Genomic DNA, 18,496 nt, shown 5'->3' with positions numbered 1-18,496 from the left:
ATGTTCAAATGTTGAACAATTACTGCATGCCAGGCTTTGTGCTGGTTGTCAGGGAGACAATCCTCAGTACACTCTCCATAAGGTATATAAAAGGAGTATACATAACACAACACTGTAAATCAACTATACTTCAATAAAAAAAAATTTTAAAGGGATACACAGACACATGGATCTGGCCCTAATGAAGTCTCACCACCTCACTGAGGCAGTTTAGAACAAGAGTTAAAAAACACAGGCTCAGGGTTTCCCTGGTGGCACAGTGGTTAAGAATCCCCCTGCCAATTCAGTGGACACGGGTTTGAGCCCTGGTCTGGGAAGATCCCACATGACGCGCAGCAACTAAACCTGTGTGCCACAACTACTGAGCCTGCGCTCTAGAGCCCGCAAGCCACAACAAGAGAAACCACGGCAGTGAGAAGCCCACAGACCGCAACGAAGAGTAGCCCCCGCTGACTGCAAATAGAGAAAGCCCATGCGCAGCAACGAAGACCCAATGCAGCCAAAAATAAACAAATTTAAAATATGTATTTTTTAAAAAGCACAGGCTCAGGGTTCAGTCAGCTTGGGTTTGAATCTGCCTCTGCTCCTTACTGATTGGTTGACCTTGGAAAACTTTCTTAAGCTTGTTTCTTCAACTGTAAAATGAGAGTATTAATAATACCTTCCTCATAGGACTGCTGTGCGGATTAAATGAATTAATACCTTTAAAGTACTCAGAACAGGCCTTGGCACATAGTAAATTGTCAACAAGTATTATCTGTTATTAGAGGGCAAGATTAGTTCTTGCAAGGTAAATCTACAAGTGACTGGGGAAGGATGAGTGTGGCAACATGTACAAGCATAAGAAGTAGTTTAATTTAGCTGCTAAGCATAAAGGCAATAGTGAGAGGCATACCTGGGTCTAAACCCTTGCTCTGCTGTTTATTGGCTGTGCAACTTCAAGCGAACTATTTAAACAAGAGCAATGCCTATAAAGTGCCTAGTATAGTATTTGGCACACAACAGATGCTTAATATACAGCAATTATCCACTACGGACGTTCTGAAAAGCCATGATCTCGCCAACATGTGTTCCTAATAATAATAGTTGCCATTTACTAGGGCTTATCATTTTGGACTCTGTGCTGGTTACTTCCTATATATTCTCTTTTATGCTTCTTAATCTAGCTAGGTGAGCATAATGGGCCCCTTTCATGATAAAGAAACGTGATGCTCTTTGTGTAGCTATAACCAGTGGGAGGTTGGAGGCCTAATAAGTAGTGGCTTGGAATCCAACCCTTGACCAAACCGGGGCTCGCAGTGCCTTTGCCACCCGCCGGGCTCTCGCTCAGGAAATGGGGCCAGGAGAGCCAGCACCCGCCAGGCCGCACCCACTGAGGCCCCACGGAGCCTTAGCCTCGAGGAGCCTGCCAGGCGAGGCCTGTTCCGCCGCCCCTAGGGCACGGCCTCCTCCTAGGCCTCCGCCGCCACACTTCCCTATCGGGCGGCCTCCGGGTCCGGGACCTCGCAGGTCCTCAGGAGAAGCTGAGCTAGCTAGCGGAAGTTCTGGGGAAGAAGGTTGAGCACCGTTTCTAAGCAACGCGCTGGGGCGGGGGTGGTGGTGCACGCCTTGTACGTCACTGAGGTGCGACCGGGTAACGGCCGGAGCCGCCGCCGCCGCCGCCGCCGCCGCCGCCGCCGCCTGCGGGTCTGAGAGGCTAGCTGAGGGTTCGCCGCTGCTGCCGGAAGCGCGATGCCTTGAACCTGGGGTGAGCTCCGTAGCGCTGGTCTGTCGCCGCTTCCCCTGCGCTGCCCCACAGCCCTCGGACAGGGAGGAGAGACGCGGGCCAGGCCTCGACTGCCGCGCCGGGCTTCCGTGGGGAGACAAGCCCCGACCCGCCGCCGCCGTCTCTAGGCCTCGGCTTAGGGTGTGGAGCTGGCTTGGGAGGCCCTTCCGTGGTCGTACTGTCTCTAAGCCAGTGGTTTCCAGTGACAGAGCGTGGAAGTGGCTTGTTCCGTTTTGGGCGGGCGGGGGGAGTGGTTCAGGGGGATCAGGAGACAGCTTTTCCTCCTCGAGCGCGGATCCGCTTTTGAATGTTGCCGCCGGCGCAGTCAGTCGGCCAGCAGACGTAGCTGTTGGTTCCGAGTGCAGGTGCGCTTGAGGCGGGGTGGTGGCGGAAGGGTGGTGGGTGTGTTGAGTTAACGCGCGAGTGAGGCTAGAAACCTGTGCGCGCGCCCCACCCTGGACACCCCACTTAGAAACCCTTGCCTGGGTGATGGCTCAGAAATGGCCAAGTCCGTCTACTTAACCCGTCCTCCCGTTCTAAATTAGCTTAGGCAGCTCCCCTTGCCAAAGGCCTGGCCTTGTCGAACCAGCCACCGTGAGACCCGGCAGAGACCAGAAGTTTTCTGGCTACTAATTGTAGTATTCATTCTTGGAAAGGAAACTTTCTGTGTCGCTTTTGAAATGATTTCTTTGTTATTTTTATCGTGTTACAGAATGTGAGTTTACTATTATTGTTCAAATTTATCCCCAGCCCCTTGAAAATTGCAGTGTACGTCCGTGTTCTGACCCTGTCCTATTTCACCGTGCCAGGTGATGCAGTTCTCATCTCTGGCGTATTTCTAAAGCGGCCGTGACACTTCCTATGGCTTATAACTCTTAGATCTTATGCATGAAGTGATTCTTTTCCACCTCCCCCCCTCCCCGCGCGCCCATTCTTCCTGCTATAAAATGAGCTCCATCCGTTCTGAATTTCATCTGGCACATGAGGTGCCCCGGACCAACGATCCTAAATTAGTCGCCTCTATATTGGAAAGCCCTCTAAGAAGTGATGCTTTCTGAATTAAGAACTCAAAAATAGTATGAATATTTCTCCTTTCCTCTGATGCTGCCTGGCTGCAGTTTCTAAATATTTCCCTCCAGGATATGCTTGTGTGTTTCCAAAATGTGTTCTTTGTCATTTGATAGAAGTGAGTTTTATATTTGATGTGTGTTGTCTGATCCTTCTAAGTTCACATTTAAGCACTTGACACACTTCCTTTCCCTTTCTCTTCCCCAAAGGCAGAGAATGTCCAGAGAAAATGCTTACAAGTCTAGTTAGTGCATTTTCCACATATGAAATGTATTTAGTAAACACCCTGGTGATATCAGAAACCCATGTTTTCAGCCTCCAAGTACTATCCTTTTGTAGTTTTTCTTTGCATAAAATTTTTGTCTGATTAAGGTCTTTGACCCCAGAACAGACATTCTAGACTCTACAGTGGCTCTGACTAGTCTGATAGTTTCACTATGGTCTGTAATAACTGCTGTTACTTTCTTGTCTTGCAGGACAGCTGATAATCTGTTTACAGATCTAGAGTTTGAGTAAACAATGAGTAATAAAATAGGGACCTAGTTTTTAGTACTTAGTTTTTTTCACTGATGCTAAAACGGAGTTAATAGTGAAAATAGTTGATGATTATTTCAACTATAAATATCTCTTCTGTAATTAAAGAAGTTGATACTAGATTTCATGGAGGTCTCAGAGAGGTTTTCTAAATACTGCAGTATTTGTGAGCTAGTCATCTTGTACTTCCAGGCTTTTCATCTTTGCTTTAATCCTTTTATGAATGGATATGGTTTAAATTTTCATGAAAGTTTTTTTTTTCCAGTTACCCATGATGTGATTTTTATAGCTTTACAAAGAATATTTGAACTACAGCAATTCATTTTGTTAGAAAAAGCAGTGATCAAGTGTTATGTTACCACCCACTAGGGAATGTGGCATTTTTGGAATCCTTGATATTCTTATGAGTTTCAAAATAACAATTATTCTTTATTTAGAAAATCCTTCAAATGTTTTTTTGAAAGCACATTGTTATCCTGCTTGAAAGGACTAAATTATAGGGGCACAATAGCATGAGAGCTGCCAGTTCTTTGAGAAGTCTTGACCAGAGATTTATCTTTTGCTGAATTCTATGCCAGTGGTTGGCAAATTAAGTTCCTGTTCAATACTACTGTTTCATGATCTAGAGGGAAGTATTTTGCTTCTACCAAATAATGAAAGTTTCTCAATTTACATAAACATTAATGATACATTTTTACAATTTTATATTTTTTCTTCCATGTATTTTTTTTTTAACTTCAGCTTCTCTGCAACTAGTAGATGACTGAACAAGTTAACAAAACTGAAAAGAATACTAAGTTAATAATAAAAAACCAGAAACTGTCAGCAATATTTACTGTATCCATTCATAAACATTTATTGTGTGCTTATGTATATGCCAGAAGAGAGAACACAGCTACTACCCTCAAGAAGCTCATAGAGGGGGATGGTCAAGTGACCTAACTGATGATATGTGCTGTGATAGAAGAATGTGCCTAGTCACCAAAGAGGAACATTGAAAAACCTGTGGCGGGTGACGAGAGGGTGGCCTCAGCAGATTGTTTCATGAACATGCATGCACCCTTGATTGTGGTTTTATTTTTATGCCCATGATGGACGTTGACATTTATCATTTTATGGTATTCAAAATGAATTGTAAATCCTGGGCCCTCTCCACTGAACCAGGTTGAGAACCAATTTTCCTTTTTTTTTTCGCGGTATGTGGGCCTCTCACTGTTGGGGCCTCCCCCATTGCGGAGTACAGGCTCCGGACGTGCAGGGTAAGCGGCCATGGCTCACGAGCCCAGCCACTCCGCGGCATGTGGAATCTTCCCGGACCGGGGCACGAACCCATGTCCCCTGCATCGGCAGGCGGACTCCCAACCACTGCGCCACCAGGGAAGCCCGAGAACCAATTTTCCATGCCCTTTCAGTAGTCTCTAGATAGTGTTCCCTTTTAATCTGAGGAGTTAATAATCAGGTTTCCCAGATACCTGATACCAAGTGGAATTATAAGATAACAAGTTAATATGCTGCCTCAAATTATAAATTTTATTCAAAGTTAGGACACCAGTTCAAAACAATGCAGAAACAAAAGGGACCATTTTCTTTTTTGTGGGGGGGGAGGTACTGTTTATTGAGGTATAATTGATGTTCAATATTATATGTTTCAGGTGTACAACATAATGATTTATAATTTTTAAAGGTTGTACTCCATTTATAGTTATTATAAAATATTGGCTATATTCCCTTTGTTGTACAATATATCCTCATAGCTTACCTATTTTATACACAATAGTTTGTATATCTTAATCCCCTATCCCTATCTTGCCCCTCCCCTTTTCCCCCTCCCCACTGGTAACCACCAATTTGTTCTCTGTTATATCTGTGAGTCTATTTCTTTTTTGTTATATTCACTAGTTTATTTTTTTAGATTCCATGTATTAGTGATGCATATGGTGTTTGTTTTTCTCTGTCTGACTTACTTCATTACTTCAATTTCAGGTGTACAGCAAAGTGAATCAGTTATTCATATACATATATCCACTCTTTCTTAGATTCTTTTCCCATATAGGCCATTACACTGTACTGAGTATTGTTCCCTGTGCTATACAGTAGGCCAATATTAACTATTTTATATATAGTAGTGTGTATATGTCAATCCCAATCTCCCAATTTATCCCTCTCTCCCTTTCCCCCTTGGTAACCATAAGTTTGTTTCCTACATCTGTGACTCTATTTCTATTTTGTAAATAAGTTCATTTGTACCATTTTTTTAGATTTCACATATAAGTGATATCATATGATATTTGTTTTTCTCTGTCTGACTTAATTCAGTCAGTATGACAAAATCTACGTCCATCCATGTTGCAGCAAATGGCATTATATTTCGTCCTTTTTATGGCTGAGTAATATTCCATTGTATATATGTACCACATTTTCTTTATCCATTCATCCATTGATGGAGATTTAGGTTGCTTCCATGTCCTGGCTATTGTAAATAGCACTGCAATGGATATTGGGGTGCACGTATGTTTTCAAATTATGGTTTTCTCTGCATATATGCCCGGGAGTGGGATTGTTGGATCATATGGTAGGTCTATTTTCAGTTTTTTAAGGAACCTTTATTTTGTTCTCCATAGTGGCTGTACCAATTTACATTCCCACCAAGAGTGTAGGAGGGTTTCCTTTTCTCCACACCCTCTCCTGCATTTATTGTTTGTAGATTTTTTGATGATGGCCATTCTGACCGGTGTGAGGTGTAGGTTTGATTTGCATTTTTCTAATAATTAGTGATGTTGAGCATCTTTTCTTGTGTTTGTTTGGCCATCTGTATGTCTTCTTTGGAGAAATGTCTGTTTAGGTCTAAACATTTTTTTTTTTTTTTTTTGCGGTACGCGGGCCTCTCACTGTTGTGGCCTCTCCCGTTGCGGAGCACAGGCTCTGGACACGCAGGCTCAGCGGCCTAGCCGCTCCGCAGCATGTGGGATCTGGACACACAGGCTCATGGGCCTAGCCGCTCCGCAGCATGTGGGATCTTCCCGGATCAGGGCACGAACCCATGTCCCCTGCATCAGCAGGCAGACTCTCAACCACTGCGCCACCAGGGGAGCCCAAGTCTGCACATTTTTTGATTGGGTTGTTTGTTTTTTGAAATAGAGCTACATGAACTGTTTGTATATTTTGGAGATTAATCCCTTGTCAGTTGCTTCCTTTGCAAATATTTTCTCCATTCTGTGGGTTGTCTTTTCGCGTTTATGGTTTCCTTTGCTGTGCAAAACCTTTTAAGTTTAATTAGGTCCCGTTTGTTTATTTTTGTTTTTCTTTTCATTACTCTAGGAGGTGGATCAAAAAAGATCTTGCTGCGATTTACATCAAAGAATGTTTTGCCTATGTTTTCCTCTACGAGTTTTATAGTGTCTGGCCTTACATTTAGGTCTTTAATCCATTTTGAGTTTATTTTTGTGCATGGTGTTAGAGAATGTTCTAATTTCATTCTTTTACATGTAGCTGTCCAGTTTTCCCAGCACCATTTATTGAAGAGACTGTCTTTTCTCCATTGTATATTCTTGCCTCCTTGGTTGTACATTAATTGACCATAGGTGCATGGGTTTATCTCTGGGTTTTCTATCCTGTTCCATTGATCTATATTTCTGTTTTTGCACCAGTACCATACTGTGTTGATTACTGTAGCTTTGTAGTTTAGTCTGAAGTCAGGGAGCCTGATTCCTCCAACTCCGTTTTTCTTTCTCAGGATTGTTTTCACTATTCGGTTTCTTTGTGTTTCCATACAAATTAAAAAATTTTTTTGTTCTAGTTTTGTGAAAAATGCCATTGGTAATTTGATAGGAATTGCATTGACTCTATAGATTGCCTTTGGTAGTATAGTCATTTTGACAATATTGATTCTTCCAATCCAAGAACATGGTATATCTTTCCATCTGTGTCATCTTCGGTTCCTTTCATGAGCATCTTATAGTTTTCAGAGTACAGGTCTTTTGCCTCCTTAGGTAGGTTTATTCCTACGTATTTTATTCTTTTTGATGCAATGGTAAATGGAATTGTTCCCTTAGTTTCTCTTTCTGATCTTTTGTTGTTAGTGTATAGGAATGCAAGAGATTTCTGTGTATGAATTTTGTATCCTGAAACTTTACCAAATTCATTGATGAGCTCTAGTAGTTTTCTAGTAGCATCTGTAGGATTTTTCTATGTATAGTATCTTGTCATCTTCAAACAGTGTCAGTTTTACTTCTTTTCTAATTTGGATTCCTTTTATTTCTTTTTCTTCTCTGATTGCCATGGCTAGGACTTCCAAAACTACGTTGAATGAAAGTGGTGACAGTGGACATCCTTATCTTGTTCCTGATCTTAGAGGGAATGCTTTCAGCCTTTCACCATTGAGAAAGATGTTAGCTGTGGGTTTGTCATATATGGCCTTTATTATGTTGAGGTAAGTTCCCTCTATGCCCACTTGCTGGAGAGTTTTTATCATAAATGGGTGTTGAATTTTGTCAAAAGTTTTTTCTGCATCTATTGAGACAATCATATGGGTTTTATTCTTCAGTTTGTTAGTGTGGTGTATCACTGACTGATTTGTGGATATTGAAGAATCCTTGCATCCCTGGGATAAATCCCACTTGATAATGGTGTATTATCCTTTTAATGTATTGTATTCAAATTGCTAGTATTTTGTTGAGGATTTTTGTGTCTATGTTCATCAATGATATTGGCCTGTAATTTTCTTTTTTTTGTGGTATCTTTGTCTGATTTTGGTATCAGGATGATTGTGGCCTCATAGAATGAGCTTGGGAGTGTTCCTTCCTCTGCAATTTTTAGGAAGAGTTTCAGGAGGATAGGTGTTAACTCTTCTCTAAATGTTTAATAGAATTTGCCTGTGAAGCCAGCTGGTCCTGGACTTTTCTTTGTTGGAAGTTTTTAAATTACTGTTTCATTTTCAGTACTTGTGAGTGGTTTGTTCATATTTTCTGTTTCTTTCTGGTTCAGTCTTGGAAGGTTGTTTCTTTCTGGTTCAGTCTTGGAAGGTTGTATCTTTCTAAGAATTTGTCCATTTCTTCTAGGTTGTCCATTTTATTGGCATGTAGTTGTTTGTAATAGTCTCTTATGATCCTTTGTATTTCTGTGGTGTCAGTTGTAACTTCTATTTCATTTCTAGTTTTATTGTTTTGAACCCTCTCCCTTTTTTTCTTGATGAGCCTTGCTAAAGGATTATCAATTTTATTTATCCTTTCAAAGAACCAGCTTTTAGGCTCATTGATTTTTTTCTGTTTTCTTCATATATTTCATTTATTTCTGCTCTGATCTTTATGATTTCTTTCCTTCTACTAACTTCGGGTTTTGTTTGTTCTTCTTTCTCTGGTTGCTTTAAGTGTAAGGTTAGGTTGTTTATTTGAGATTTTTCTTGTTTTCTGAGGTAAGATTATATTCCTATAAACGTCCCGCTTAGAACTGCTTTTGCTCTGTCCCATAGGTTTTGGATCTTTGTCTTTTGTTGCAATTGTCTCTAGGTATTTTTTTGATTTCCTCTTCGATTTCTTCAGTGATCCATTGGTCGTTTAGGAACATATTGTTTACCCTCCACATATTTGTGTTTTTTTACAGTTTTTTTCCTGTAATTGACTTCTAGTCTCATAACGTGGTCAGAAAAGATGCTTGATATGATTTCAGTTTTCTTAAATTTGCTGAGGCTTGATGTGTGGCCCAAGAGGTGATCTATCCTGGAGAATGTTTCATGTGCACTTGAGAAGAAATTGTATTCTGCTGCTTTCGGATGGAAGTGTATATTTATATATATTTATGCTGCTTTTGGATGGAAATATATATTTATATATATTATATAAATATAAATTAAGTCCATCTGATCTAATGTGTCATTTAAGGCCTGTGTTTCCTTATTGATTTTCTGTCTGGATCACCTGTCCATTGATGAAAGTGGGTTGTTAAAGTCCCCCACTATTATTGTGTTACTGTCAGTTTCTCCTTTTATGGTTCTTAGCATTTGCCTTATATATTGAGGTGCTCCTATGTTGGGTGCATATATATTTACGATTGTTATATCTTCTTGGATTGATCCCTTGATCATTATGTAATGTCCTTCTTTGTCTCTTGTAACAGTCTTTATTTTAAAGTCTATTTTGTCTGATATGTGTATTGCTACTCCAGCTTTCCTTTGATTTCCATTTGCATAGGATACCTTTTTCCAGTTCCCTCACTTTCAGTCTGTATGCGTCCCTAGATCTGAAATGGGTCTCTTATAGACAGCATACATACAGGTCTTGTTTTAGTATCCATGCAGCCAGTCTATGTCTTTTGGTTGGTGTATTTAATCCATTTACATTTAGGGTAATTATTGATATGTATGTTCTTAATGCCATTTTGTTAATTGTTTTGGATTTGTTTTTGTAGGTCTTTTTTCTTCATTCTCTTTTGTTCTCTTGTCTTGTGATTTGGTAACTAACTTTAGTGTTGTGTCTGGATAGCTTTCTCTTTTTTGTGTATGTATCTACTGTAGATTATTGGTTTGCAGTTCCCGTGAGGTTTTGATATAGCAGTCTATATATATATATGATTGTTTAAGTTTCTGGTCTCTTAATTTCTAATGCATTTCCAATATCCTGCATTTATACTCTCCTCTTCTCACAGTTGCTGGCTTTGATATCATATTTGTGTGTGGATGATTTCCTACCTTTACTTTATATTTGCCTTTACCAGTGAGCTTTCCCATTTGTAACTTTCTTGTTTCTAGTTGTGGCCTTTTCTTTTCGGCCTAGAGAAGCTCCTTTAGGATTGTTGTAAAGCTGGTTTGGTGGTGCTGAATTCGCTTAGGTTTTGCTTCTCTGTAAAGCTTTTGATTTCTCCATCAAATCTGAATGAAGCGCTTGCTGGGTAGACTATTCTTGGTTGTAGGTTTTTCCTTTTCATCATTTTAAATATATCATGCCACTCCCTTCTGGTCTGCAGAGTTTCTGCTGAAAAATCAGCTGATAACCTTATGGGGATTCCCTTGTATGTTATTTGTTGCTTTTCCCTTGTTGCTTTTAATATTTCTTCTTTGTCTTTAATTTTGTCAGTTTGATTAATATATGTCTTGGTGTGTTCCTCCTTGGGTTTATCTTATATGGGACTTTCTGCACTTCCTGGACTTGAGTGAGTGTTTTCCTTCTCATTTTAGGGAAGTTTCTGGCTATAATCTCTTCAAATATTTTCTCAGGCTCTTTCTGTCTCTCTTCTCCTTCTGGGACCCCTATAATGCGAATGTTGGTGCGTTTAATGTTGTCCCAGAGGTCTCTGAGACTGTCCTCATTTCTTTTCATTGTTTTTTCTTTATTCTGTTCTGCAGCAGTGATTTCCACGACAGTGTTCCAGCTTACTTCTTTGTTCTTCTGCCTCATTTATTCTGCTGTTGATTCCTTCTAGTGTGTTTTTCATTTCAGTTATTGTATTGTTCATCTCTGTTTGTTTGTTCTTTAAATCTTCTAGCTCTTTGTTAAACATTTCTTGTATCTTCTCGATCAGTGCCTCCATTCTTTTTCTCAGATCTTGGATCATCTTTACTATCCTTACTCTAAATTATTTTTCAGGTAGATTGCCTATCTCCACTTCACTTAGTTATTCTTTTGGGTTTTCATCTTGTTCCTTTGTCTGGAGCATATTTCTCTGTCTTCTCATTTTGTGAAACTTTCTGTGTGGATGGACTCCTTTCCACAGGCTGCAGGATCATAGCTCCTCTTGCTTCTGGTGTCTGGCCCCTGGTGTGTGAGATTGGTCCTGAGACTTGTTCAGGCTTCCTGGTGGGAGGGACTGGTGCCTGCCCACTGGTGGGTGGAGCTGGGTCTTGTCCCTCTGGTGGGCAGGGCCATGTCAAGGGGTGTGTTTAGGGGTGGCTGTGACCTCAGTACAGCTTTAGGCAGCCTGTCTGCTGATGGGTGGGGCTGTGTTCCTGTCTTGCTGGTTGTTTAGCCTGAGGCGTTCAGCACTGGAGCCTGTAGGCTGTTGCGTAGGGCTAGGTCTTTGTGCCAAAATGGGGACCTCCAGGAGAGCTCACAATTATCAGTATTCCCTGGGGCTTCTGCCACCAGTGACCTTACCCCCACAGTGAGCCACAGACAACCCCTGCCTCCACAGGAGACCCTCCAAACCCACAGGTAGGTCTAGCCCAGGCTCCTATGAAGTCAATTCTTTGTGCTGGGTCCCAGTACACATGAAATCTTGTGTGCGCCCTCAAGAGTGGAGTCTCTGTTTCCCTCAGTCCTGTGGAGCTCCTGCACTAAAGGCCCACTGGCCTTCTAAGCCAAATGCTCTGGGGGCTCCAATTCCAGACCCCTCAGGCTGGGGAGCCTGACATGGGGCCCAGAACTCTCACTCCTCTGTAATACAATTATTTTCCAGTTTGTGGGTCACCCATCCGACCGGTATGGGATTTGATTATATTGCAGAAGTGCCCCTCGTACAATCTAGTTGTGGCTTTTCCTTGTCTTTGGATGTAAAATATCTTTTTTTGTAAGTTCCAGTCTTTTTTTCCATGGTTGTTCAGCAGTTAGTTGTGATTTGGGTGTTTTCATGTGAGGAGGTGAGCTCAAGTCCTTCTACTCTGCCATCTTGTTGGGAATCAAGAGGTTGCTTTTGGTTTGGATGCTTGCTGCCTCTTTCCTCAGTGTGTGTTAGCTGTAATTCCTTTGATATGAGGTGTGTAGGTGCAGCAGGCCATGCTCACACCTGATACAGCAGGGACAGCAATTGACTTTTCCTCCCGTGTATCCCAGTGGCAACTATAGCCCACACACTCCCTGTACAGCAGGGGCAGTGCTTGACACCTGCTCGCTGCCTGTGCACACTCCCCAGATGGTGGGGGCAGCTATTGCCGCCTGCTCACAGGTTTCCCAACAGTAGCGATGGCCCACGCTCCCCCGGGACAGTGGGGGCAACACTTGGCACCCATTCATGGATCTTGCAGCGCCGGCCCTCGCCCTCCCAGGACAGCAGGGACAGCAACTAGATCCTGCTCGCAGGTCTCTTAGTGGTGGCGGCTACCTGTGCCCACTTCTGGAGCCCATCATGACAGTGGCGGTGGCCTGTGCCTGTCTCTGGAGCCCACAGTGGCAGTGGAAGCTCACACCTGCCCCCAGAGCTTGTGTAGGTGGTGTCCTGTTGCCTGAGACCATGCCTGCAGGGAAGGAAGCTCCTATAGTGGTCCCACCCCTCTCCTTGCACACACCCCCAGGAGTGGCGCCTTGCCTCTCTGGTTGGCCCAGGCTTCTTCTGAACACACCCTCAATTGCCACACTCTAGCCTCTTCGGGCTGTGTCCACACAGCCAACCCTGGTCCTTTCCCTGGGTCTGACCTCCGAAACCTGAGCTTCAGCACCCAGCCTCCGCCCACACCGGTGGACAAGCGTCTCAGCCTGGGGAGTACCAGGCTGAGGTGACGGTACCAACGTCTGTTCAGGTCACTCTCCATTTTGCCTTCCACAATCCGGTTTCTGCACTCCACTCAAGGCTCCAAAGCTCCCTTTCCATCCAGGCTGATCTCCCCGCCAGTGAGGGGACTTCCCCGGGTGCGGGAACCTTACCTCCTTCACAGCTCCCTCCCTAGGGTGTAGGTCCCATCCCAATTCTTTTCTCTCTCTTTTCTTTTTCTTTTGTCCTTCCTGGTTACATGGAGGTTTTCTTGCCCTTTAGGAAGTCTGAGGTCTTCAGCCAGTGTTTGGTAGATGTTTTGTGCAAGTCGTTCCACTTGTAGATGTGTTTTCGACGTATTTGTAGGAAGAGGTGAACTCCATGTCTTACTCATCCGCCATCTTGATTCCTCTCCCTCATGTAGTTTTGATTTGCATTTCTCTAATAATTAGTGATGCTGAGCATTTTTTCATGTGCCTATTGGCCATTTGTATGTCTTCTTTGGAGAAGTGTCTATTTAGGTCTTCTGACCATTTTTTGATTGGGTTTTTTCAAATTATTATTATTGAGTTGTATGAGTTGTTTGTATATTTTGGAAATTAAGCCCTTGTCAGTTGCATCATTTGCAAATATTTTCTCCCAGTCCGTAGGTTGTCTTTTTGTTTTGTTTATGGTTTCCTTTGCCTTGCAAAAGCTTATAATTTTGATTAGGTCCCATTTGTTTATTTTTACTTTTATTTCTGTTGCCTTGGGAGACTGACCTAAGAAAACATTACTACAGTTTATGTCAGAATGTTTTGCCTATGGTCTCTTCTAGGAGTTTTATGGTGTCATGTCTTATATTTAGGTCTTTAAGCCATCTTGAGTTTATTTTTGTATATGATGTGAGGGAGTGTTCTAACTTCATTGATTTACATGTGGCTGTCCTGCTTTCCCACCACCACTTACTGAAGAGACTGTCTTTTCTCCGTTGTATGTTCTTGCCTCTTTTTTCAAAGTTTAATTTACTGTAGGTGTGTGAATTTATTTCTAGGCTCTCTATTCTGTTCCATTGATCCATATGTCTGTTTTTGTGCCAGTACCACACTGTTTAGATTACTGTAGGTTTGTAGTTTTGTCTGAGTCTGGGAGGGTTATGCCTCCATCTTTGTTCTTTCTCCTCAGAATTGCTTTGGCAATTCTGGGTCTTTTATGGCTCCATACAAATTTTAGGATTATTTGTTTTAGTTCTGTGAAAAATGTCATGGGTAATTTGATAGGGATTGCATTAAATCTGTAGATTGCTTTGGGTAGTATGGTCGTTTTAACAATATTAATTCTTCCAATCCAAGAGCATAGAATATTTTTACATTTCTTTGAATCAGTTTCCTTTATCAAAGCTTTATAGTTCTCAGCATATAAGTTTTTCACCTCCTTGGTTGGGTTTATTCCTAAGTATTTTTTCGGGGGGGAGGGGGTGCAATTTTAAGAGGGATTTGTTTTTTTACTTTCCCTTTCTGGTATTTCATTGTTAGTGTAAAGAAATGCAACAGATTTCTGTGTGTTAATCTTGTATCCTGATACCTTGCTGAATTTATTTACCAGTACTAGTAGTTTTTGTGTGGAGTGTTTAGGGTTTTCTATATATATTATCATGTCATCTGCATATAATTACAATTTTACCTCTTAAAAGGGTCCATTTTGTAACTCAATAAACAAACAACTAAATCTCTTTAATATCTGTTTGGTGAGCATATTGATTAAATTATCATTAATATTTTACATGAAATCTTAAGACCATATATTTCAAAAGTTTAATTTTTCTTTGTTAAGAATTGTAGGTATAATTTAAAGTTTTCAGTCTGGTTGATTAGAATATTTTATTGCATTTTTATTAAATCAGTACAGGAATGCTAGAGGGAATTTAAGTTTCACTTTGGGAGCAAAATATTAGGTTAGAGGTTGCCTTCTCCACTTCTCATTAAAGCAAAAATTTTCTCTAAAACACTAATTAGATGAACTTCTTATTTTTGCTTAAACACCTCCACCTTTCCAGTGAATGCAGGCTCACATGCTTTGCAAGACAGCCCTTAACCCTTCTGGATAATTATGGATGATAGGAAATTCTTATATTGACCTGAAATCAGCCTAATTTATACTGGCCATTCTGGTCTCTGTAATTATATAAAGTAAATATTACTTCCTCTTCCACATGAAAGCTCTTCAGGTGTTTGAACAAACCTATCACCATGCTCCATGTTGTTACTGAACTATGATTATCTAGAATAAATTGCTTTGTTTCCTCTTCTAGATCCATAACATCTTGCATGCTTTCCCAAATATATTCAAATGATTAGTGCCCTTTAAAAGTGTCACTGCTTAGAGCTGATTAGAGAACTCTGGTGTGTTGGAACCATTACAGAGCACAGTGGAACTAGGCTCTTGCTCTGGACATCTGCTTCTAGCAAGAGTTTAGGATTATTTTAGCATCTTTCTTATCGCTAGTTACTGTTTACTTATTTTGACTGGAACATTCAGACCTTTTATATTTTATTTGCTTTTAAACATAACTTACCTATGTGCTTTATGTGCCTTTCAAAACATATTCAGGATTTAACTTTTAGTCATATTTGACATAAAAATTTATTCTATTTCAGAAAATCAGTATCCATTTTCAGTCTTGATTCTGGTATTCTGTGGACATTATTCATTCATTCCAGTTTCAGTCATCCACAGATTGGGCAGGCATGCAGTCTTGTCTTTGTGTCATAAACAAAAATGGTAAACATCCCATCTCTTGGTGCCAATCTCCCTCTCCTTCTGCCTAGGCTTTAGTCACTCTGGCTTTTTTTTTTTTTTTAACCTCAAAGTCACCATACTCCTTCCTATTTAGGCGCTTTCTATAACCTCTGCCTGGAATGTCCTCCCCTTGCCATGCCTCTATCCCTCTCTTCTCTGGCTAACTCTGACCGATAGCAAATCAAATGTTTGCCCAAGGACTTCTTCCCTGTCACAAGACCAGGTCAAGTCCCCCTTTTATAGGCTTTCAGTACCCTATACTTGTTTGGCTTAGCACTTATTATTTTGAAATTATGTATTTATTGGTGTGATTGTTGTCTCTTCCCCACTGAATCAGATGCTCCATGGTGGCAAGAACCCTGTTTCTTACACTCACTGTTGTATCCCCAGAACACAGCACAGTGCAGGCATATGGTGCTTGTTGAATTTAATTTTTTAAAAGGCCATGTAACAGTGGCTCCCTAACACCAGTGTACAGCCTTTGGCTCCTGATGATTTTTTCACACATCTGGATTAGAACAAGAAAAATAAGGACCATAGTGTTACTGTATGTAGTATAAGTCGGTGTGAAATTACTGCCTTCTTGGGAAGGACTTTTATTCTAGTATTATATCCTTCTATTTCCTAGGTTATAAGTTATTCTTTAAATTTTTGTTAAGTTTTAGAGATTTTTTTCATTTATTTTTGGAAAGTATCCTTACTTAGAATAGAAATAAATGTGCAACATCATGGTGCTTTGAGACTTTATATTAGACTATGAAATCCAGAAATTACTAATGTTGAGTACTCTAGAGACCTCCTCTAAGCTAAAATCTTTGTTTCTCTTTGAATACGATTGCTATGAATCCATTTGGCTATATTTAAAGTATATAATTTTGCCTTCAGAGATGTTTTCTTAGTGGCCTGGATCTTCCTCAACAACTTCCTTTCATTTATCTCTGTAATACATATTTATCATTGCCAAGTAGGCTCAGATTCAAAACAGTAATTGTTGAGTTTTTCTCTTTAGAACAGTTGTACTTTTCCTATATTTAATGTGACTAAAAGAATAAACCTCAAATATAACACATTAAATTTGAATACAAAGCAAAATTTGCATATTTATGGTTACTGAGAACTCTTATTGTAAATGATTTTATATTTTAGAGTTATAACTTCTCATTTTTTTGATTAAATGATAAAGCAGGTTTCCTGACAAAATTTTTACTATAAATTGTTACTGTTTCACCTGCTTTATATGGTATGAGTGTTAATTCAGGTGAAGTAAAATGATAGTCTTTGACATGTAAATAAAATGGAATTTCTTATAGGAGGGGGGAGGATCAGATTCTTTTTAATTTTAATGCTTTTTTCTTTTTCTAACTTTATTTTTTTTTTAAAAGTCTAATATTAGCTTTGTGGCTTTATTAATTTAACCTCTCTGTGCTTGTTTCCTTAGCTATCTTGTTTCTTCATCTGTGAAATGGTTATCATGAGGATTTAAATGACTAAATTCATGAATATACATAAAGTACTTAGAAGATTGTGTTACACAGTAGAAGTGGTGAACGAATATTAGTTGATTTTACTATTATTAGTAGTGGTATTCGTATTGAATTGGGATTTCCTTATTCAGCTGTAGAATATATCAGGATACATAAATACTAAAAATTTATCTTATTTTCTATTTTAACCGTATCTCCGTGCTTAATATTTTGATAAATCATTATTTACCAAAGGAGAAAAAACTGTCTAGAATAAACACATCCAACTCTTCTCTAGCCACAATACATAGAATTATATCCTTCAAGACTTTAGAGTGATTATTAAATAAATGTTTTGTGATTAAATTTTAAGTCAATTCAGTAACTTATTGATCTACCTTGATAGTAGATTATTAAAGTAGTGATCCAGCCTTTTAACTAAAATATCACCTTCATATTTAGAAAACAAGTTATATAAATTCGAAATTAAAAATACCTAGAGGAGGGACTTCCCTGGTGGCACAGTGGTTAAGAATCCACCTGCCAGTGTGGGGGACATGGGTTCAAGCCCTCGCCCGGGAAGATCCCACATGCCCTGGAGCACCTAAGCCCGTGTGCCACAGCTCTTGAACCTGCGCTCTAGAGCTCATGAGCCACAACTACTGAGCTTGCGTGCCACGACTGCTGAAGCCTGCGTGCCTAGAACCCGTGCTCCACAACAAGAGAGGCCACCGCAATGAGAAACCCATGCACTGCAACGAAGAGTAGCCCCCACTTGCCGCAACTAGAGAAAGCCTGCATGCAGCAACAAAGACCCAATGCAGCCAAAAATAATTAATTAATTAAAAAATAAATACCGGGCTTCCCTGGTAGCACAGTGGTTGACAGTCCGCCTGCCGATGCAGGGGACACGGGTTCGTGCCCCGGTCCAGGAAGATCCCACATGCTGCGGAGCGGCTAGGCCCGTGAGCCATGGCCACTGAGCCTGCGCGTCCGGAAACTGTGCTCCGCGACGGGAGAGGCCACAACAGTGAGAGGCCCGCGTACCGCAAAATAAATAAATAAATACCTAGAGGAGTTAAAAAGCAAAAGCACTTATTTTTCTAAGCAGAAAATGTAACATAGTTGAATTAGCTAAAAAGTCTGTTTAATTTACATATATTTTACAATTAAAATTAAGTTGTACATTTATAAATAAAGTAATTCTACAATAAATTTTTTAGCTGATCTATTTATATCATGATTATACATCACAGTATATCATAGCGTTAAAGAATATAAGCACTAGAATCTAAAAAACATGAGTTCAAATTTCACTTCAACCATTTACCAACTGTTTGTTTTTCATATAAATTTATTATTTAGTTTTGGCTGTGTTGGGTCTTCATTGCTGTGCGTGGGCTTTCCTTCTAGTTGCGGCGAGCAGGGGCTACTCTTTGTTGCGGTGCACAGGCTTCTCATTGCGGTGGCTTCTCTTGTTGCGGAGCACGGGCTC

At 40.5% G+C, this 18,496-nt stretch overlaps 1 protein-coding gene across 2 annotated transcripts in view; it reads left to right on the top strand.

The window, feature by feature from the left end:
- Positions 1 to 1,607: 1,607 nt before the first annotated feature.
- RNF141 (ring finger protein 141) overlaps positions 1,608 to 18,496 on the top strand; it is a 57,381-nt gene continuing 40,492 nt past the window's right edge. Inside the window, exons 1-2 of one of the 2 annotated variants that reach the window (XM_073808609.1) lie at positions 1,650 to 1,747; positions 7,653 to 7,796. The gene's annotated coding sequence lies outside the window, so the exon portion shown is untranslated. Of the gene's footprint in view, positions 1,748 to 7,652; positions 7,797 to 18,496 lie in introns of both variants that reach the window. The other variant, XM_019948352.3, reaches the window with a different exon arrangement.

Source organism: Tursiops truncatus, chromosome 8 (assembly GCF_011762595.2).
Source record: "Tursiops truncatus isolate mTurTru1 chromosome 8, mTurTru1.mat.Y, whole genome shotgun sequence".
NCBI classification, from domain to species: Eukaryota; Metazoa; Chordata; class Mammalia; order Artiodactyla; family Delphinidae; genus Tursiops; species Tursiops truncatus.
The sequence above is the reverse complement of the archived record's forward strand: the minus strand, read 5'-3'. Positions and strand labels throughout refer to the sequence as shown.